The sequence below is a fragment of the Humulus lupulus genome, chromosome 4 (assembly GCF_963169125.1).
Source record: "Humulus lupulus chromosome 4, drHumLupu1.1, whole genome shotgun sequence".
Classification (NCBI taxonomy): Eukaryota; Viridiplantae; Streptophyta; class Magnoliopsida; order Rosales; family Cannabaceae; genus Humulus; species Humulus lupulus.
The window spans coordinates 160109722-160126000 of record NC_084796.1 but is presented as its reverse complement, the minus strand read 5'-3'; the positions used below and the strand labels follow the sequence as shown (position 1 = coordinate 160126000).

The 16279-nt window shown below is 43.3% G+C and overlaps 1 protein-coding gene across 1 annotated transcript in view; it reads right to left on the bottom strand.

Annotated features, from left to right (window-relative positions):
• LOC133830935 (LEAF RUST 10 DISEASE-RESISTANCE LOCUS RECEPTOR-LIKE PROTEIN KINASE-like 1.2) overlaps positions 1 to 16279 on the bottom strand; it is a 48242-nt gene that overhangs the window by 30767 nt on the left and 1196 nt on the right. The gene's annotated exons all lie outside the window — the stretch shown is intronic.

Below are 16279 nucleotides of genomic sequence, written 5' to 3'. Positions count from 1 at the left end.
TTCAACTTACTTTTCAAGCATGACATTAGGACATTAGCAATATTGCTAAGCCTGCTAGTTTGAAAACGAAGTTAAGATTCAATTCGAGTACTAAAATTTTTGTTTAATTAGTTAACGATATTTCATTTTATTTTACTAAATTTATCTCAACAATCAATGCAATAGAACTTGTGAGAGTTAGATATTGCATCTCCATTGAGATAAACAACAAATTTGTAGTAATTGCGAACGCGGAGACTTTTAGACTCTAGGAAGACAAATGCATTTTCTACTAGAAATAATAAATCTTCGATACTATCAAATAATATTTAAAGCCAATAATATAAATCAAAAGTAACTTATAAAATAAATACGTCACGTAACATACAAGAAGATATTTATGAGAAATTATCACATTTTATTTATTTTATTTTATTAAGATAAAATGTGATAATTTCTCAAAAATATTGACTTTGTAGAAAATTAGCTAGTACTGTGAACCAATCTAACTCGCTTGAACATTATGATCAAATTCCAAAAAGTTACCAGTCAAGTTATATGAGCACACTTCTTCCCACCTTTTCGGCCAACTGGCCTTGTAGAAAGTCAACTTAACCACTAAGAGCACTCTCATCCGGTGCTCTACTTCAAGTTTTAAAATACCTCCCAAAAACACACATTTTTCTATTTTACCTATAAGTTTTACATTTTACCATACATTAGATTCTCTATTTTTTTCTCTATATCATTTAAATATTATATTTTCAAACATTTTTTATTCATTTCAAATATTTTTTATAACTATCAATAATATCCTAATATATTTTAATATTATAATATTAGGTTAAATGATGAATAGTGTACATTAAATATAGCTTGGTACTGTAGCTTTATCTAAAAATATTTGTAAAATACATCATCCAATGTATACCCATTTTTGTTAGTTTTAGCTATTTTTTACATATTTTGGTAATATAACTCACCCAATGTAAGTGATCTAACAAATAAATGGTCCTACAGCAGCTCCAATGGGCTACTCATTATGTCCAAATTATCTAAAAATATAATATTTTATTTTATCTCTCATCCACATTATTTTTGGTAACTTTTTCCATAAAATGCTACAATGCTAAATCATCTTAAAAGTTGTCAACTATAGTCCCACACATTATTATTTAATATATTATTGTGTAATTATAAATATTGTCACACTAAATTTTTTAAATCTATATATTAATATAAATAAATATTACATGAAATTTAAATTAAACAAAATTTAAAAGAGCTTATAAAATGACATAATCATAATTGATCAATCTAACATAATTAAAAAAAATGTCAATTAAAATGATTTCTAAATTTTGACCATATGTGCTCTACCAAGTCCGCCTGAAGATTTCGATGAATGTTCTATCACGAATTTCAGCATTTCTTTGAAGCATTGTTGGAAGTCAGAAATAGGTCCATGCAATACTTCAACCATTGGGGTGTCGGCGAGGCCGTCATCATAATTAAAATCAAACAAACTCTCAAATGCATCTCTTTCATCCTCGACAATAATGTTGTGCAATATAATGCATGCATACATAATATATTTGAGAACATCTCTTTGCCAAAAACGTGCTGGTCCTCGTACAATAGCAAAAAGAGATTGAAGTACTCCGAATGCTCGCTCAACATCTTTGCGTACTGCTTCTTGGCACCGGGCAAATAATTTTCTTTTCTCTCCTTGAGGCAGTGGGATAGTTTTAACAAATGTACCCCACTCTAGATAGATATCATCTGCTAGATAGTACCCCTTGTTGTATTGTGTGCCATTTATCATAAACTTGACTCTCGGAGCTTGCCCTTGTAAGATATCAGTGAATAATGGGGATTAATTTAACACGTTGAGATCATTATTGGATTCTGGAACACCAAAAAATGCATGCCATATCCAAAGATCTTGTGACGCAACTGCTTTGATCATGATTGTTGGTCTGCCGTGATCACCTCGCGTGAATTGGCATTTCCATGCAACTAGGCAATTTTTCCATTCCCAGTGCATACAATCAATGCTTCCCAACATGCCTGGAAAACCACACACCTCCCCCATTTGAAGTAAGCGACGAATGTCCCCAACATTAGGCCGTCTTAAATATTCAGTCCCAAAAATATCATTCACTCCTCGAACGAAATTGACTAGACATTCAATAGCGGTGGTTTCACCAATTCGAACATACTCATCAACATAATCGGCAGGCGCTCCATATGCCAACATTCACATAGCAGCGGTGCACTTCTATAATGGCGAAAGCCCCCTTCTACCGAATGCATCAAACCTCGTATGGAAATACTCCAAATGATTTTCTAGAGCTTGCACTATGCGTAGGAATACGTGTCTACGCATTCTAAATCTTCTTCGAAATTGATACTCTGTATGCACCGGTTCATCAGAAAAGTAGTCATCGAACAAACGTTGATGTCCTTCTACATGACCCCTATCAATGTGAGCTCTCTTTCTTCCTTGTCTTGTTGAGCTACCCCCATCCATGAGCGCTTTGAAATATTAATCATCATGATCGTTAGTATACTCTGCAATTATGATATCCTCCAGACTTATATTGTTGTATGGATTCGGAGAATTTGGCGAATCCATTGTCGAACTTAGAGTATATGATATTTGGGAATGAAAGACGAATGAGAGAGTAAAATGAAGGATTGAATGGAGAGTTGAGTAAAAGGAAGATTGAAATTTGGTATTTATAGACATGGTGACATATATATGTAGCCGTTAAAATATAGACGTTCAAACGTAGCTTTTAAAATATAGTCGTTAAAATGTAGCCGTTAAAATAAAGGATAATTTATTTTAATAACATACATAATAATGCGGTTGATAAAAATACATAGCAATTACAACTTCAGGATATTATTCTTAATATAAGTACATAAGTTTTCATGATCTTTCTTTTGTTCAGGAGTCATATGCGATGTGTCCATGATGAGATAATCCAATGTATTTTGTCATCCTATTATCTTCTGCCTCTTTTTCCTTTATCGCCACCAATTTCTCCAATGCAGATGTTTTCCGTTCACTAATCTCTATAAATCTAGTATGTGTGTCTTTTTTTTCCTTCCCTTTTCTTGTTGCTTCCTTTTGGTCAGTAGGGCGCACTTTACGTACTTCATCATCACTGATATTTGCATTGGAAGAAGTAAATGCCCCTGATTCTGACACTGTTGACCCAAGATTTGGCCAACTGACACGGAGTTAGAATATGCTTGATATGAATGAATATGTAGAGAAGAACGTAATGACCAAAAGCAATAACAACACGGTATTTTTATAGTGGTTCAGCCCCAGGATCTGGTAATAACCTACGTCCACTTAGACTGTTATTGATATAGAATCAAAGGAGTGATCAAAGAACAAGGGTTCAATGAGTTTCACTAACCTCTGATGAACAATACAATATTACTAGGAGAATTGCTATAATCTCAAATAATCCCAAAGCCAAAAGTCCCCTCCTTGAGCTATCATTTTCTATTTATAGGCTCAAGGGGGATTATAAAAGATTGTTACAGATATTCTTTCCTGAATCATCGGATACTCAGGAGATTGTGTGAGATAAATTCGGGATTTACAAAGATCTTCTCATAAATGCTGCTTTGTATGCGGAACTATCGACCAGCCTGGTCGCAGGTAAGACTGGACCGCTAACTGCTTCTAATGCGTCTTCTGGTCGATACTCTAGCAGAACGTTTCCAGGTGTCAGCCACGTGTCCAGGGATCACTTGCCACGTCATCAATGCTAATTTTTTGGATAACATTTGCCCCCCAAGTTTATTTATCACGAGCAATAAATAAACTTTTGGACGAACGACTCTTCGATAACCCCGCCTGACGTGTCAGAACCCTTCGTGTGTTCTTGGAAAAAGTAACCTACTTCTGTCTAATCAAGTCTTTTCGGCTCCCCAGAAAAGATTTTGACGGCCATCCCGCTTCCCCATACTTTGAAAAAGGGAAACTGATGATTACATCTTTTTAATGCCACAGACAAACTTATATAAGACCTTCGAAGTCTTTATTTTCTTTTTACGCACGCCATCGTCTTCACAAGAAACCCTAAAAACCAGAATTTCAAACTTCTCCACAGACAGTTCTTCTGCACTCTCAGGACTCAGTCTGAGAGCTCCCTGATCTCCGAAGACCCTTTTTCCATCTCCACGATCATTTTCTTGGTAAGTTTTCGGATTCTCATACTTCCAATTTTCGTGGTGCATGCTTCTGAATGTTGACTGTTTGAGTTTATCTGTTTCTGATTTGAGACGCTTGTAGACAAAATGTTTTGTAGGCAAAAAAGGGTTACGAGTTAGTTTAATAGTCAGGATCATGCTTTTTAGGACGTAAAATCGAAGTAAAAATTCAATCTTTAGGCTAGTTGGAAAATAGGTTTTTCTCGCCCTAAGGGGAGTTGAAAAAGCTTTCTCAGAAAAACTTTTTACCTGCACCCTTTGATCCGTTTTTCAAACTGTTCGTGTAGAAAAATTTAGCTTTTTGTTAGAATGCTGTTGTATAAAAGCTTAACTTTTATACTCGACCAGCGTTATTATAAAAAACTTTTAAAATTTTTCTATCCTCACCTCCCCATTCTTCTGTTTGGAGATTTTAATGCCAGATTTGTGGGGAGGTGAACAGCCCATTGACGACGACCTTCTCGCCCAGCTGCTCGAGGGTGAAGAACAACCGGCTGACCGAGTCCGTGAAATTCCCTTTTCGCGATCCTCTTCTAGATCCCATCCTTCTCCTTCTAAAATGGCCCGCTCTAAGTCCTCAGGCAAGAAAAGACCTGAGTCTGAAAACAGTCCAAACCTTCCTGCCCAGCCTGATTCGCAGGCTAGGGCTCCTTCGACCAGCGGTCGAGAAAATCCTGCTCCTGACCCTAATATCCAAACCAGGGCCAGCCCTCGCCATCAGAATCTGCCTGATGTCGAGTGGTACACTTCCCCGGCCAGCTCAGTGACCATGCAGATGGTTGCTAACTACTTCAGGAAATACCCTCTCACAGGGGTTTCCATTATACGTCCTACCGCAGACCAGAGGGCTAACCTCCCCGGAGGTGTAAACAACGCCTGGTCTCGATATCACATTGAGGCGGGGGCTTACCTCCCTCTTCATCCTTTTTATGAGGGGGTGGCCAACTATTTCGGTGTCGCCCCCTTCCAAATCACTCCAGACGGATATAGAATGCTGGCCGCACTCTATATCCTGTATAAACTTAAGAAATGGCCAGAACCTTCGCCTCATGAGGTCAACTATCTTTTCGACCTCAAATCCAACCCGCAACAGCATGGAACGGGTTTCTTCCACTTCTGTCACTAGGAGACCAACCGGACGTTCCTGAGTGACACCACGCACATCTCGAATGTGGGGCAGTATAGTAAGGAGTACTTCCTTACCCGAGACATAACCAGCAACAACCTGGCCTTCGCTCGAGGAGGTAAGTGCTTGTCTTCGACTGATCGATACTTTTCATCGAGGTGTTCCCTTTCATTTTTCTCAAACTGTAATCTGTTTTTCAGGCCCATGGTTACGTCCGACCCCAACACCAGACATGGTGTTGAGGTCCAATACTCTGGCCAGGATGACTGATGCAGCAAAAAGCGTCAAGACCCTGGTCACTGAAGAAAACCTGAGGCTGTCTGGCCTCCTGGCTCCTCGCCATGAAACAAGAGGGTCCGTGGTGGACGAAGCCACTGCCGAGGGGGTTCCCGAGCAGTAACCTCCTGTGTCTCCTCGGAGGAGGAGGCCAACGGGGGTTACAATCAGGGAGCCCACGGGCAATCCTTCCGCAGAAAGACTTTCTGCTCCCCAAGGCAAAGGGAAACAAAAGGCCAAAGAGCCAGTTGTGGACTTGGGGGAATCTTCTGATGATAACGGTAAAACTATTTTACTTTTGAATAGTTTGCCAATTCCCTGTCACTTGTTTGACGGGGAAGGCAACTTTACATATACTCCTAAATTAGGGCCAGACTTCTTCATGCTAGATAGTGAGTGTATGACTAATAGAGTCAATAGTATAGCGACCAGTAGTTGTAGCTCGGGTATTCACTTTGTTACCTCTTTTCTATTATATAAGGAATTTTCATTTGCCTCTTGTCTTATCACTTGCTTGTGTTTACTTGTATGCAGACATGGTCACCCCCAACATCTTTGACATGTACCAGGCCGAGGAGGAAGAGGAAGTTCCCCAACTCCGGCGAAAGTCATCAAGGAGGCACACCGGCGAGACCAGCCAGGGGCCCACCAAAAAGAGTCGAACCGAAGATCTTCCAAGGGACGCCCCCACTAGGCAAACTTCCGCTCATCCTCCGACTCCTACGGAGAAACAGACTCCTTCTGCCACGCCAAAACCTCCGGCTGCGCCCACCGGAGAGCAAATTACTCGGGAAGAAGCTCTCGGGGCCAAAATCTTGAGCCACACTCTACGATCAGCCAAGGATCGCCTTGTACACATCGGTAAGAACGACCGTGTCAAGGATGCAATGGTTGAAGCAGAAAATATGTCGGTCGACATGATCCTGAACAGGACCCTGAATGAAATTTCCAGTGTAAGTACTTCTTTGTCTCTCAAGCCTTAGTCTTTTAGTCTTCACGACAGGTTCTAACTCCTTTTTGTTTTATTTACAGGCCTTGCTGTCTTCTACTACTGCTCGTACCTGTGCCCAGGCTTCCATCGAGCAGGCTAAGGCAAAGGCCATTGAGAGGTATCAGGTGAAGGCAGCCGAAGAGCTTTCGACTGCAGAGGCTAGGCAAGCCAAGGAGTTGGAGGCGATGGCTCGAGAGAGGGATGCTGCGGTGACAAAGCTGTCAGAGGCTGAAGCTGCAAAGGAAGCTGCGATAAAGTCGAGGCAACAGTATCGAGATTCCAGCGTAACCCATCTTCGCGAAATCAAAAGGTTGGAAGAGATGCACAAGTCCAAGGACGAGGCCATTGCTACTCTCGAAGGCAAAGTAAAGCAGCTGGAACTTGACAACTCCAAAAATCTGGAGAGGTACAAGAGGACGACGCTCCGATGTTTCTACAACTTCTGGAAACACAATCAGGGTGCCGACTTCAGCTACCTTTCAGAGGAGATCAGGGCTGCCGAGCTGGCTCGCTGTGCTGCCCAACTGGCTGAAGAGGAGGCAAGAGCGAGGATCCCCGATTCCCCAAGCCTGGCTATCGCAGAAGAAGAAGTTGTCGAGGACGCGGCCAACCAGAATGCTGCTGAGGACTCCCCAGCCCCAAATGCCTCGAGTTTTTCCATTTATTTTTTTTTCTTTTGATTACACGACCCACGGGTCGTGATGTAAAGACAATATTTTCGTTTCAAACTTTGCTGCGCGGGCAGTAAATCTTTTCTTTTACTTGAACAGTTACATCCAAGCAGTGATGCTTGTGTAAAAGATTATATCTTGATGCTATAATATTTTTATTTATTATAACATTTGTCCGTATGACCGAACTTAGCATAGTACTTTGGCGTGATTTAACAAAATATAAATTTTGAAAAATACTCTAAGTACCCTAGCATGCTTTCACTCCTTTTGTTCATGTGTTTACATACCTTGCGGGTATGCTTTGCTATCGATGTGCCTTATATGCCCCCCAAGTGATCGAGGAGCTTTAGGTCCTTGGTCACTTGCCTTGACCATGACCTGTTCGAACATTCCTGTTCGTGTGAAAAAATGATACTTGTAATACAGCAAAACAACACACATAATGAACAAATACTTGTAAATGTAAATTCACAAAGGTTGGCAAGAATGACTGGCTGCGCACAGTCCCTTATAATCTCGTATTAAAAATGGACTAAACATGTCTTTACGAGTGATTCTGAAATAGAATCTTACGAGCGATTAGCCACATAGCGCGGCTAACCCTCTTTGCTAAACTTGTAAAAAGAGAAAATTATTACAAGCCAGTCCTTTAGAAAGGGACTGTTCATTGATAATACTTGCGCAGGTGTTCTCCATTCCAATAACGTGGAACGAGATCTCCGTTTAAGCGTGCAAGTTTGTAAGTGCCTGGATGAAGGACTTCTTCGATCTGGTAAGGTCCTTCCCAATTAGGTCCGAGCACTCCAGCAGTAGGGTCGCAGGTATTTAAGAAAACTCATCGTAGCGCCAAGTCTTCGACGTTGAATTTTCTTTCTTTAACTTTGGAGTTAAAGTACCGGGCGACTTTTTGTTGGTATGCAGCAACTCGGAGTTGAGATTTCTCTCGTATCTCATCGATTGAGTCTAGGGACTCCATCATTAGCTGGCTGTTCTGGTCCTGGTCGTAAGTCAAATGCCGATGTAAGGGGAGATCTAACTCGACAGGTAACATAGCCTCATATCCATAGGCTAAGGAAAATGGGGTATGTCCTGTCGCTGTTCGGTGGGACGTTCTATATGACCAGAGGACTTCAGGCAGCTGCTCTGGCTACGTTCCTTTAGCTTCCTCAAGCCTTTTCTTTAGGGTGTCTTTAAGAGTTTTATTCACGGCTTCGACCTGCCCATTCGCCTGGGGGTGTGCGACTGAAGAAAAGCTTTTAATGACTCCATGTCTTTCGCAGAAATCGGTGAATAAATCGCTGTCAAACTGGGTCCCATTGTCTGAAACTATCTTCCGGGGCAAACCATATCGACAGACGATGTTCTTGATAACAAAGTCGAGAACTTTCTTGGTCGTGATGGTAGCGAGCGGTTCAGCTTCGGCCCATTTGGTGAAGTAATCAACTGCCACAACTGCGTACTTTACACCGCCTTTCCCTGTAGGTAGAGATCCAATCAAATCTATCCCCCATACTGCGAAAGGCCACGGACTTTGCATCTGTTTCAATTCGTTTGGAGCTGCTCGTGGAATCTTGGAGAACCTTTAACATTTATCGCATCTTCATACAAACTCCATCGAATCTTCGTTCATCATAGGCCAGAAGTAGCCTTGCCTTAGAATCTTTTTTGCCAAACTCTGCCCCCCAGCGTGATCCCCGCAGAAGCCCTCATGCACCTCTTTCATGAGTTCCTTAGCTTTTTCTGGTGTAACGCACCTGAGTAGTGGCATTGAATATCCTCTTCGGTACATAACGCCATCGACCAGTATGTACCTAGCAGCTCGTCTTTGTAGAGCTCTGGCTTTGTTTCTATCTGTTGGCAGCGTACCGTTTGTCAGATACTCCAAGTAAGGCGCCATCCATGTATCCTCCATTCGAATCTCCATACTGGACTCAGCTGCTTGTATGCTCGGCTTACTCAGTCTTTCTACTGGCACAATGTTCAAAGTGTCAGCATCCTTCGCGCTTGCGAGTTTGGCTAAGGCATCTGCGTTTGAATTCTGATCCCACGGGATTTGCTGGAGGGTGTACTTCGTGAACTGGGCTAGCAGATCCTTTATTTTATTTAAGTAGGCCACCATTTTCAAACCTCGCGCTTGATATTCTCCTAGGACCTGATTCACCACCAGCTGTGAATCACTGTAGATGTCAAGCGTCTTTATGCTCATATCCTTTGCCATTCTCAATCCAGCGAGGAGTGCCTCATATTCCGCTTCATTATTTGACGCGGTGAAGTCGAACCTGATGGCGTAGTGAAATCGATGCCCTTCCGGCGTTATCAATATCACTCCTGCTCCAGCGTGGGATTCGTTGGATGAACCATCCGTGAATAGCTTCCACGAAGGAGTTTTGTCTTGAGGCTCGGGCGCTTCAGGCTGTTCGCACTGCTTGTTGTCTGGGAGTTCGGTGAACTCTGCAATAAGGTCGGCCAAGACTTGCCCCTTGACTGTGGCACGCGGTGAATAAGTTATATCGAACTGCCCCAGTTCAACTGCCCATTTTAATAATCGCCCAGCCGCTTCTGGTTTTTGGAGGACTTGCCGAAGGGGCTGGTCAGTTAGAACTGTAATAGGATGGGCTTGAAAGTAGGGGCGTAGCTTTCTAGAGGCCAGGATCAAGCAATATGCTAACCTCTCAATTGGTGGATATCTTAATTCTGCCCCGACCAGACTCTTGCTCACATAGTAGACTGCTTTTTGAGCGCCTTCGTCTTCTCGCACTAGAACCGCGCTGGCAGCAACTTCAGTAATCGCCAGATAAATAAATAAAGTTTCTCCTTCGATCGATTTTGACAAGATGGGAGGCTGTGCCATATGAGCTTTCAAGGCCTGGAATGCTTGCTCGCAGTCTCCTGTCCATTCAAACTTCTTATTTCCCCTAAGTAGATTGAAAAATGGAACACACTTGTCTGTTGATTTTGAAATAAATCTACTTAGGGCTGCGATCCTCCCGGTCAAACTTTGTACATCTTTGATCCTTTCTGGCGACTTCATGTCGATCGGGGCTTTTATCTTGTCGGGGTTGGCCTCGATTCCTCTTGAGTTTACAATAAACCCCAAAAACTTCCCTGATCTGACTCCAAAGGAACATTTGAGGGGATTTAACTTCATCTGATACTTGTTTAACACATCAAAGCACTCTTGTAAATCCCTCACATGTCCTTCTGCCTTCTTAGACTTTACCAGCATGTCGTCCACATATACCTCCATGTTTACACCGATTTTCTCCTTAAACATGTGGTTGACTAGCCGTTGGTAAGTCGCACCTGCGTTTTTCAGCCCGAAGGGCATTACTTTGTAACAGTATAAGCCTATATCGGTCCGAAAGCTGGTGTGATCCTCATCAGGAGGATGCATGCTAATCTGGTTGTAGCCTGAATATGCATCCATGAATGAGAGGATCTCATGTCCTGCAGTTGCATCGACCCGCTGGTCGATCCTCGGGAATGGGAAGCAGTCTTTTGGGCAAGCTTTATTGCGGTCTGTAAAATCCACACAGGTCCGCCACTTGCTGTTAGGCTTGGGAACCAGCACTGGATTGGAGACCCACGATGGATAAAATGCCACCCTGATGAACCCATTCTCCTTTAGTCTTTCGACTTCTTCTTTTAAGGCTCTTGATCTATCCTTATCGAGCAACCTTCTCTTTTGTTGCACGGGTGGAAAGGTCTTGTCTATATTCAGGACATGGCTGATTACTGCAGGATCTATCCCAACCATGTCTTTATGCGACCAGGCGAAAACCTCCTGGTTTTTTCGCAAGAATTCCACCAGTACGTGCTTCGTAGTAGGTTCTAAGTTTTTCCCAACCTTTACAACTTTGGTCGGGTCTTCTTTGTCGAGTTGGACCTCCTCCAGGTCCTCGACGGGTCCAACATTTTCTTCAAAATCCCCAAAGCGAGGATCTAAATCTCTATCCTCACTTTGGGCAACACCCTATTTGGTGACTTCATCACTGGATTGGGCTTGTGTATCAACTGCCATCTGCAACCTATCTGGGGTAGTGCTCTTCGACGTTCCACACTTTGCCTTGGTGATTGAGGCGTTGTAGCACTCCCTGGCTTCCCTCCGGTTCCCCAACACGCGTCCTACCCCCGCGTCTGTTGGGAACTTCATGGCTAGGTGCCACATAGAGATGACGGCTCGTAGATCAACCAGTATGGGCCTTCCAATAACGGCGTTATACGCCGAAGGACAATCGACCACTACAAAAGTGGCGAGTAATGTCCTTGTTGCAGGCGCTGTACCCGTCGTTACTGGGAGTTTGATCAATCCGGCGGGAGCGAGTCCTTCTCCAGAGAAGCCGTATATCGTTTGGTTGCAGGGCTCCAAGTCCTTGACGGACAATTTCATGCGTTCCAGTGTATATTTATACAAGATATTCACTGAACTTCCTGTATTGACCAGTACCCTCTTCACCATCATATTGGCCATCTGGATGTCCACGACCAGCGGATCGGAATGTAGGAACCTGACGTGTTGGGCATCGACATCAGAGAAGGTTATTTCACCCTCTTCTGACCGAGCCTTCTTTGGTGCACGGTCCTCCACAGTCATCATCTCGATGTCCTGGTCGTGGCGCAGAGTCCGAGCATATCGTTCTCTGGCCTTTCCGCTATTTCCCGCGAGGTGCAGGCCTCCACAGATGGTTAAGAGTGTTCCAGCCACGGGGGCAGGCTGTAAGGGTGGCGAGCGTTGGTGTGTGGACGCTTGCTTGTTGCCACCTGGAGCTTCTCGTTGGGAATTTCCTGAGGCCCGTACGTATCTTCTCAAGTGTCCTTGTCTAATAAGGAACTCGATTTCGTCTTTCAACTGGTTGCACTCATTGGTGTCATGTCCGTAGTCGTTATGATAACGACAGAACTTGGTAGTGTCTCTCTTCGAAATATCCTTCCGAATGGGGCCAGGTTTTTTGTAAGGCACACTAGAGCTTGTGGCCTGATAAACCTCCCCCCGAGACTCAACGAGGGCAGTGTAGTTAGTGAACCGGGGTTTATAACGATTACCCTTGGCTCATTTGTTGTCGGAGGTGGAAGGCTCGTTATATGGCCGTTTTCCACCATTCTTGCCATTGCCGTTACCGTTCCCGTTGCCCTTGCCGTTGCCGTTGCCATTAGGCTTGGACCCATTGGCGGCCTTGGCAGGTTCAGAAGCCTTCTTATCCTTGCCTGAGGGCTTTCCATCGTCGGCAATGGCTTCTTCGAGCTTGATGTAGCGATCAGCCCGATCCAAAAATTCTTGGGTAGTTCTCACCCCTTCCTTTCGGAGACTTTTCCAGAGGGGAGAACGGCGTTTAACTCCTGCAGTTATCGCCATCATTTTGCCTTCGTCTCCGACCGTTTTCGCTCCAGCTGCTGCTCGCATAAAACGCTGGATGTAGTCCTTCACTAACTCCCCATCCTGTTGGCGAATTTCAACCAACTGGTTTGCTTCGGTCGGATGCACACGACTTGCATAGAACTGTCCGTAGAACTCCCTTACAAACATTTCCCAGGAAACTATGCTCGCGGGTGGAAACTTAAAAAACCATTCCTGCGCAGCTTCAGAAAGTGTTGCAGGGAAGATCCTGCACCGAGCGTCTTCGGACACTTTCTGAATGTCCATCTGGATCTCAAACTTGTTGACATGAGACATTGGGTCCCCATATCTGTCAAAGTTTGGGAGTGTAGGCATTTTGAACTTGCTCGGAGTTTTGGCGTTAGCTATCCTTTGTACGAAAGGAGTGCCTTTCCTCCTATCATGGTCGATGTAAGAAGTCCTTCCCCCGACCAGCTACTGCATTGCTTGGTTGAGGGCATCTATCTGGGCCTGTACAGCGGCAGGAATCGCTGTGGCCTCTGTCGCTGGGGGGATGTTCTCGCCATGCCGCTCACGGCGGTCGTTGAGTACATCTCTCAGGTCCTCTTCTCTTCTCCGCTGCTCGCTACCCCCGAGCCGGTTGAAGACATTATTTTGTCTGAGCTGCCCCCCAGCATCTCGTTTGTTGGGTTGTTCATCTTGAGGTACCTGGCTCCTGCCTTTACCTCTTTCTTCGTTCCTCCCACCGGCATTTCCCTTCCCTGAGTCAGCCTCATTATATCCGTGGCCATCTCTGAACTTCGACTGGCTATGGTGGGATCGACTGTTCCCTCTATTTCCGTCTCTGGCTGACACGTCCCAAGTGTTAGAGGGCGGCCTGCGCTGGTCGTGGTGTCCCCGTGCATTATCATGCCGTGGGGGACCCCGGACCGCAGAGCCTAACTCTGAGTCCCTCATGTTATCAGGAGGGTACTGACCTCTGTTCGGTAGGTTTGGCTCATCATCCCTACGGCGTCTAGGACTGCGAGGCTGATGCTCGGCCCTATTCTGCCTCTGTTGTGGGGGATTACCCCGAGCAGCTTGGGATGGTGGCTGCGCCTCAGGATCTAGTGGGACATCGTCACGGGGCACCTGAGGCTGCTCGGGCCTTTGCGGACTTGAAGGCTGGATCGGTGGGCTAGGATTAGGACCCCTCTGAGGTGGCCCATTCGCAGGTTGGTCAGGCTGCGAAGCAGGTGCAGCCTGATTTCTAGCCAGTTGCAAGGCTGCCTCGAGGGCTGCCATGGCTTCGCTCTGGCGGCAGTCCACCTCTGCCTGTCTTTCGCTCAACTCCGCGCGCTGCCGTTCAATCTTTTGTTGCTGCCGCGCCATAACTTCAGCGGCAGTCTCCTGACTGGCTCTCAAACTAGCCAGCTCTTCCTGCAACGCGCCCAAGGTACTCTTCAACGTTGCATCATCCATTTCCTCCTCCTCAAAGTCCAATTGTGGCTCATCCTCTGCCACGCTTGCAGGAGGAGGAGGAGGTGGCGGGTTTGACGGTGCAGAGGCGACCGCCTGTCCAGTTTTCACCATTAGTTTTCTCGGCAATGACAGATCAAGCTCTCAATGAAAGCACCAGAATGTTGACCCAAGATTTGGCCAACTGACACGGAGTCAGAATATGCTTGATATGAATGAATATGTAGAGAAGAATGTAATGACCAAAAGCAATAACAACACGGTATTTTTATAGTGGTTCGGCCCCAGGATCTGGTAATAACCTACGTCCACTTAGACTGTTATTGATATAGAATCAAAGGAGTGATCAAAGAACAAGGGTTCAATGAGTTTCACTAACCTCTGATGAACAATACAATATTACTAGGAGAATTGCTATAATCTCAAATAATCCCAAAGCCAAAAGTCTCCTCCTTGAGCTATCTTTTTCTATTTATAGGCTCAAGGGGGATTATAAAAGATTGTTACAGATATTCTTTCCTGAATCATCGGATACTCAGGAGATTGTGTGAGATAAATTCGGGATTTACAAAGATCTTCTCATAAATGCTGCTTTGTATGCGGAACTATCGACCAGCCTGGTCGCAGGTAAGACTGGGCCGCTAACTGCTTCTAATGCGTCTTCTGGTCGATACTCTAGCAGAACGTTTCCAGGTGTCAGCCACGTGTCCAGGGATCACTTGCCACGTCATCAATGCTAATTTTTTGGATAACAGACACCTTTGTTCTCTTTCTACCTTTTGGTTGGTATATTGTATTCCATTTCGGCTCATCCTTTAGCAATCTCCAACAATCAACAAGCAGAAAATTTGAGTTGCTATTTTCAGATTTGTACAATTGATGTGCATTCTCAAGAATTTGCTCATCAGACCAACCATTGTGATGTGCTTGTTGTACTCGTTTATAACACCCATTGAAACACGCCACCTTTTGATTCATCTTGTTCTAATGATCTTTGCATTGCCTCCAGTTCTTGGTTGCTCACCTTTTTGGTTGGTTTTGTAGTATTTTGCGATCCGAGCCCAAAAATGTGTAGAAGTTTGGTCATTCCCCACAATGACATCCTTAGATGTATTAAGTTATCCACTTATCAGAAGTATAGTGACTTTCTTGCTCCATTTTACTTTACCTTTATGCCTTGATTCATTTTCATTGTGTAGAACTATATTTTCCAATCCTTCAACACTATGTTCAGATTGGGTTTCAGAGACAGATATCGATGATGTTTCACGATTCAAATCAATACTAGATTTTTTCATACTTGGCCTGTAATTTCTTGAAACCATTTCGGGTTGGTGTAGGGAAGGCATATGAAATGTATATGGTACTGAATTTGTTGGTGTGAAGAATGAAGCTTGTTGGGGTGTCTCAAAAGAGCCAAAATTTTGGTAAGGGTAAGAGGACATGGGATAATTTTGAGAATTTGGAAAACTTTGGTTAAATTGATAATATTGAAAATTTGGATTTTGAGGATTAGTAGAATGAGTATTTTGAAAATTTTGATTGAAATTAGAATATTGAAAATTTGGATTTTGAGGATTAGTAGGAGTATTTTGAAAATTTTGATTGAAATGAGAAGATTGAAAATTTGGATTTTGGGAGTTGGTATTTAGAGAATTTTGGGAATCCATTGGTAAGAAAAGAAATTTTGTGATATTGATAATTTGAAAGAAGAGTGAATAAAATGGTGTGAAAATTAAATGAAATAAATGAGTATTTATAAAAAAAAAAAATCATGTGACAAACAATTATAAAAAAAACAGTCTTCACAACACAATACAGTAATAAATTAAATGTTACATTTATATATATATAATAAAAAAAAAAAGGAAACTACCGCTACCGCTGCCTCGCAAAGGCAATGATACTTAAATATTAAAGCTTTCCAATACTTTAAAAAAAGCAAGCTACGTTGTTTGTTAGAAATTAGTCGATGAGCTACACAACTAGCTATTATAACCACATACTTGGGTCTCACCATAATAGTGAGACCCATATTTCCTTAATGCAGTGATACTGTAAACAATCATTGATGAGATTATTTAACATAATTGTGATTTATGTCTTAAATTTTTGCTATAGGATTTAGTGTTTCTACCTTCTACCATTTATTTTGCCCCCTACACTATCTAAAAACATATGAAATCATAGAATTTACAACT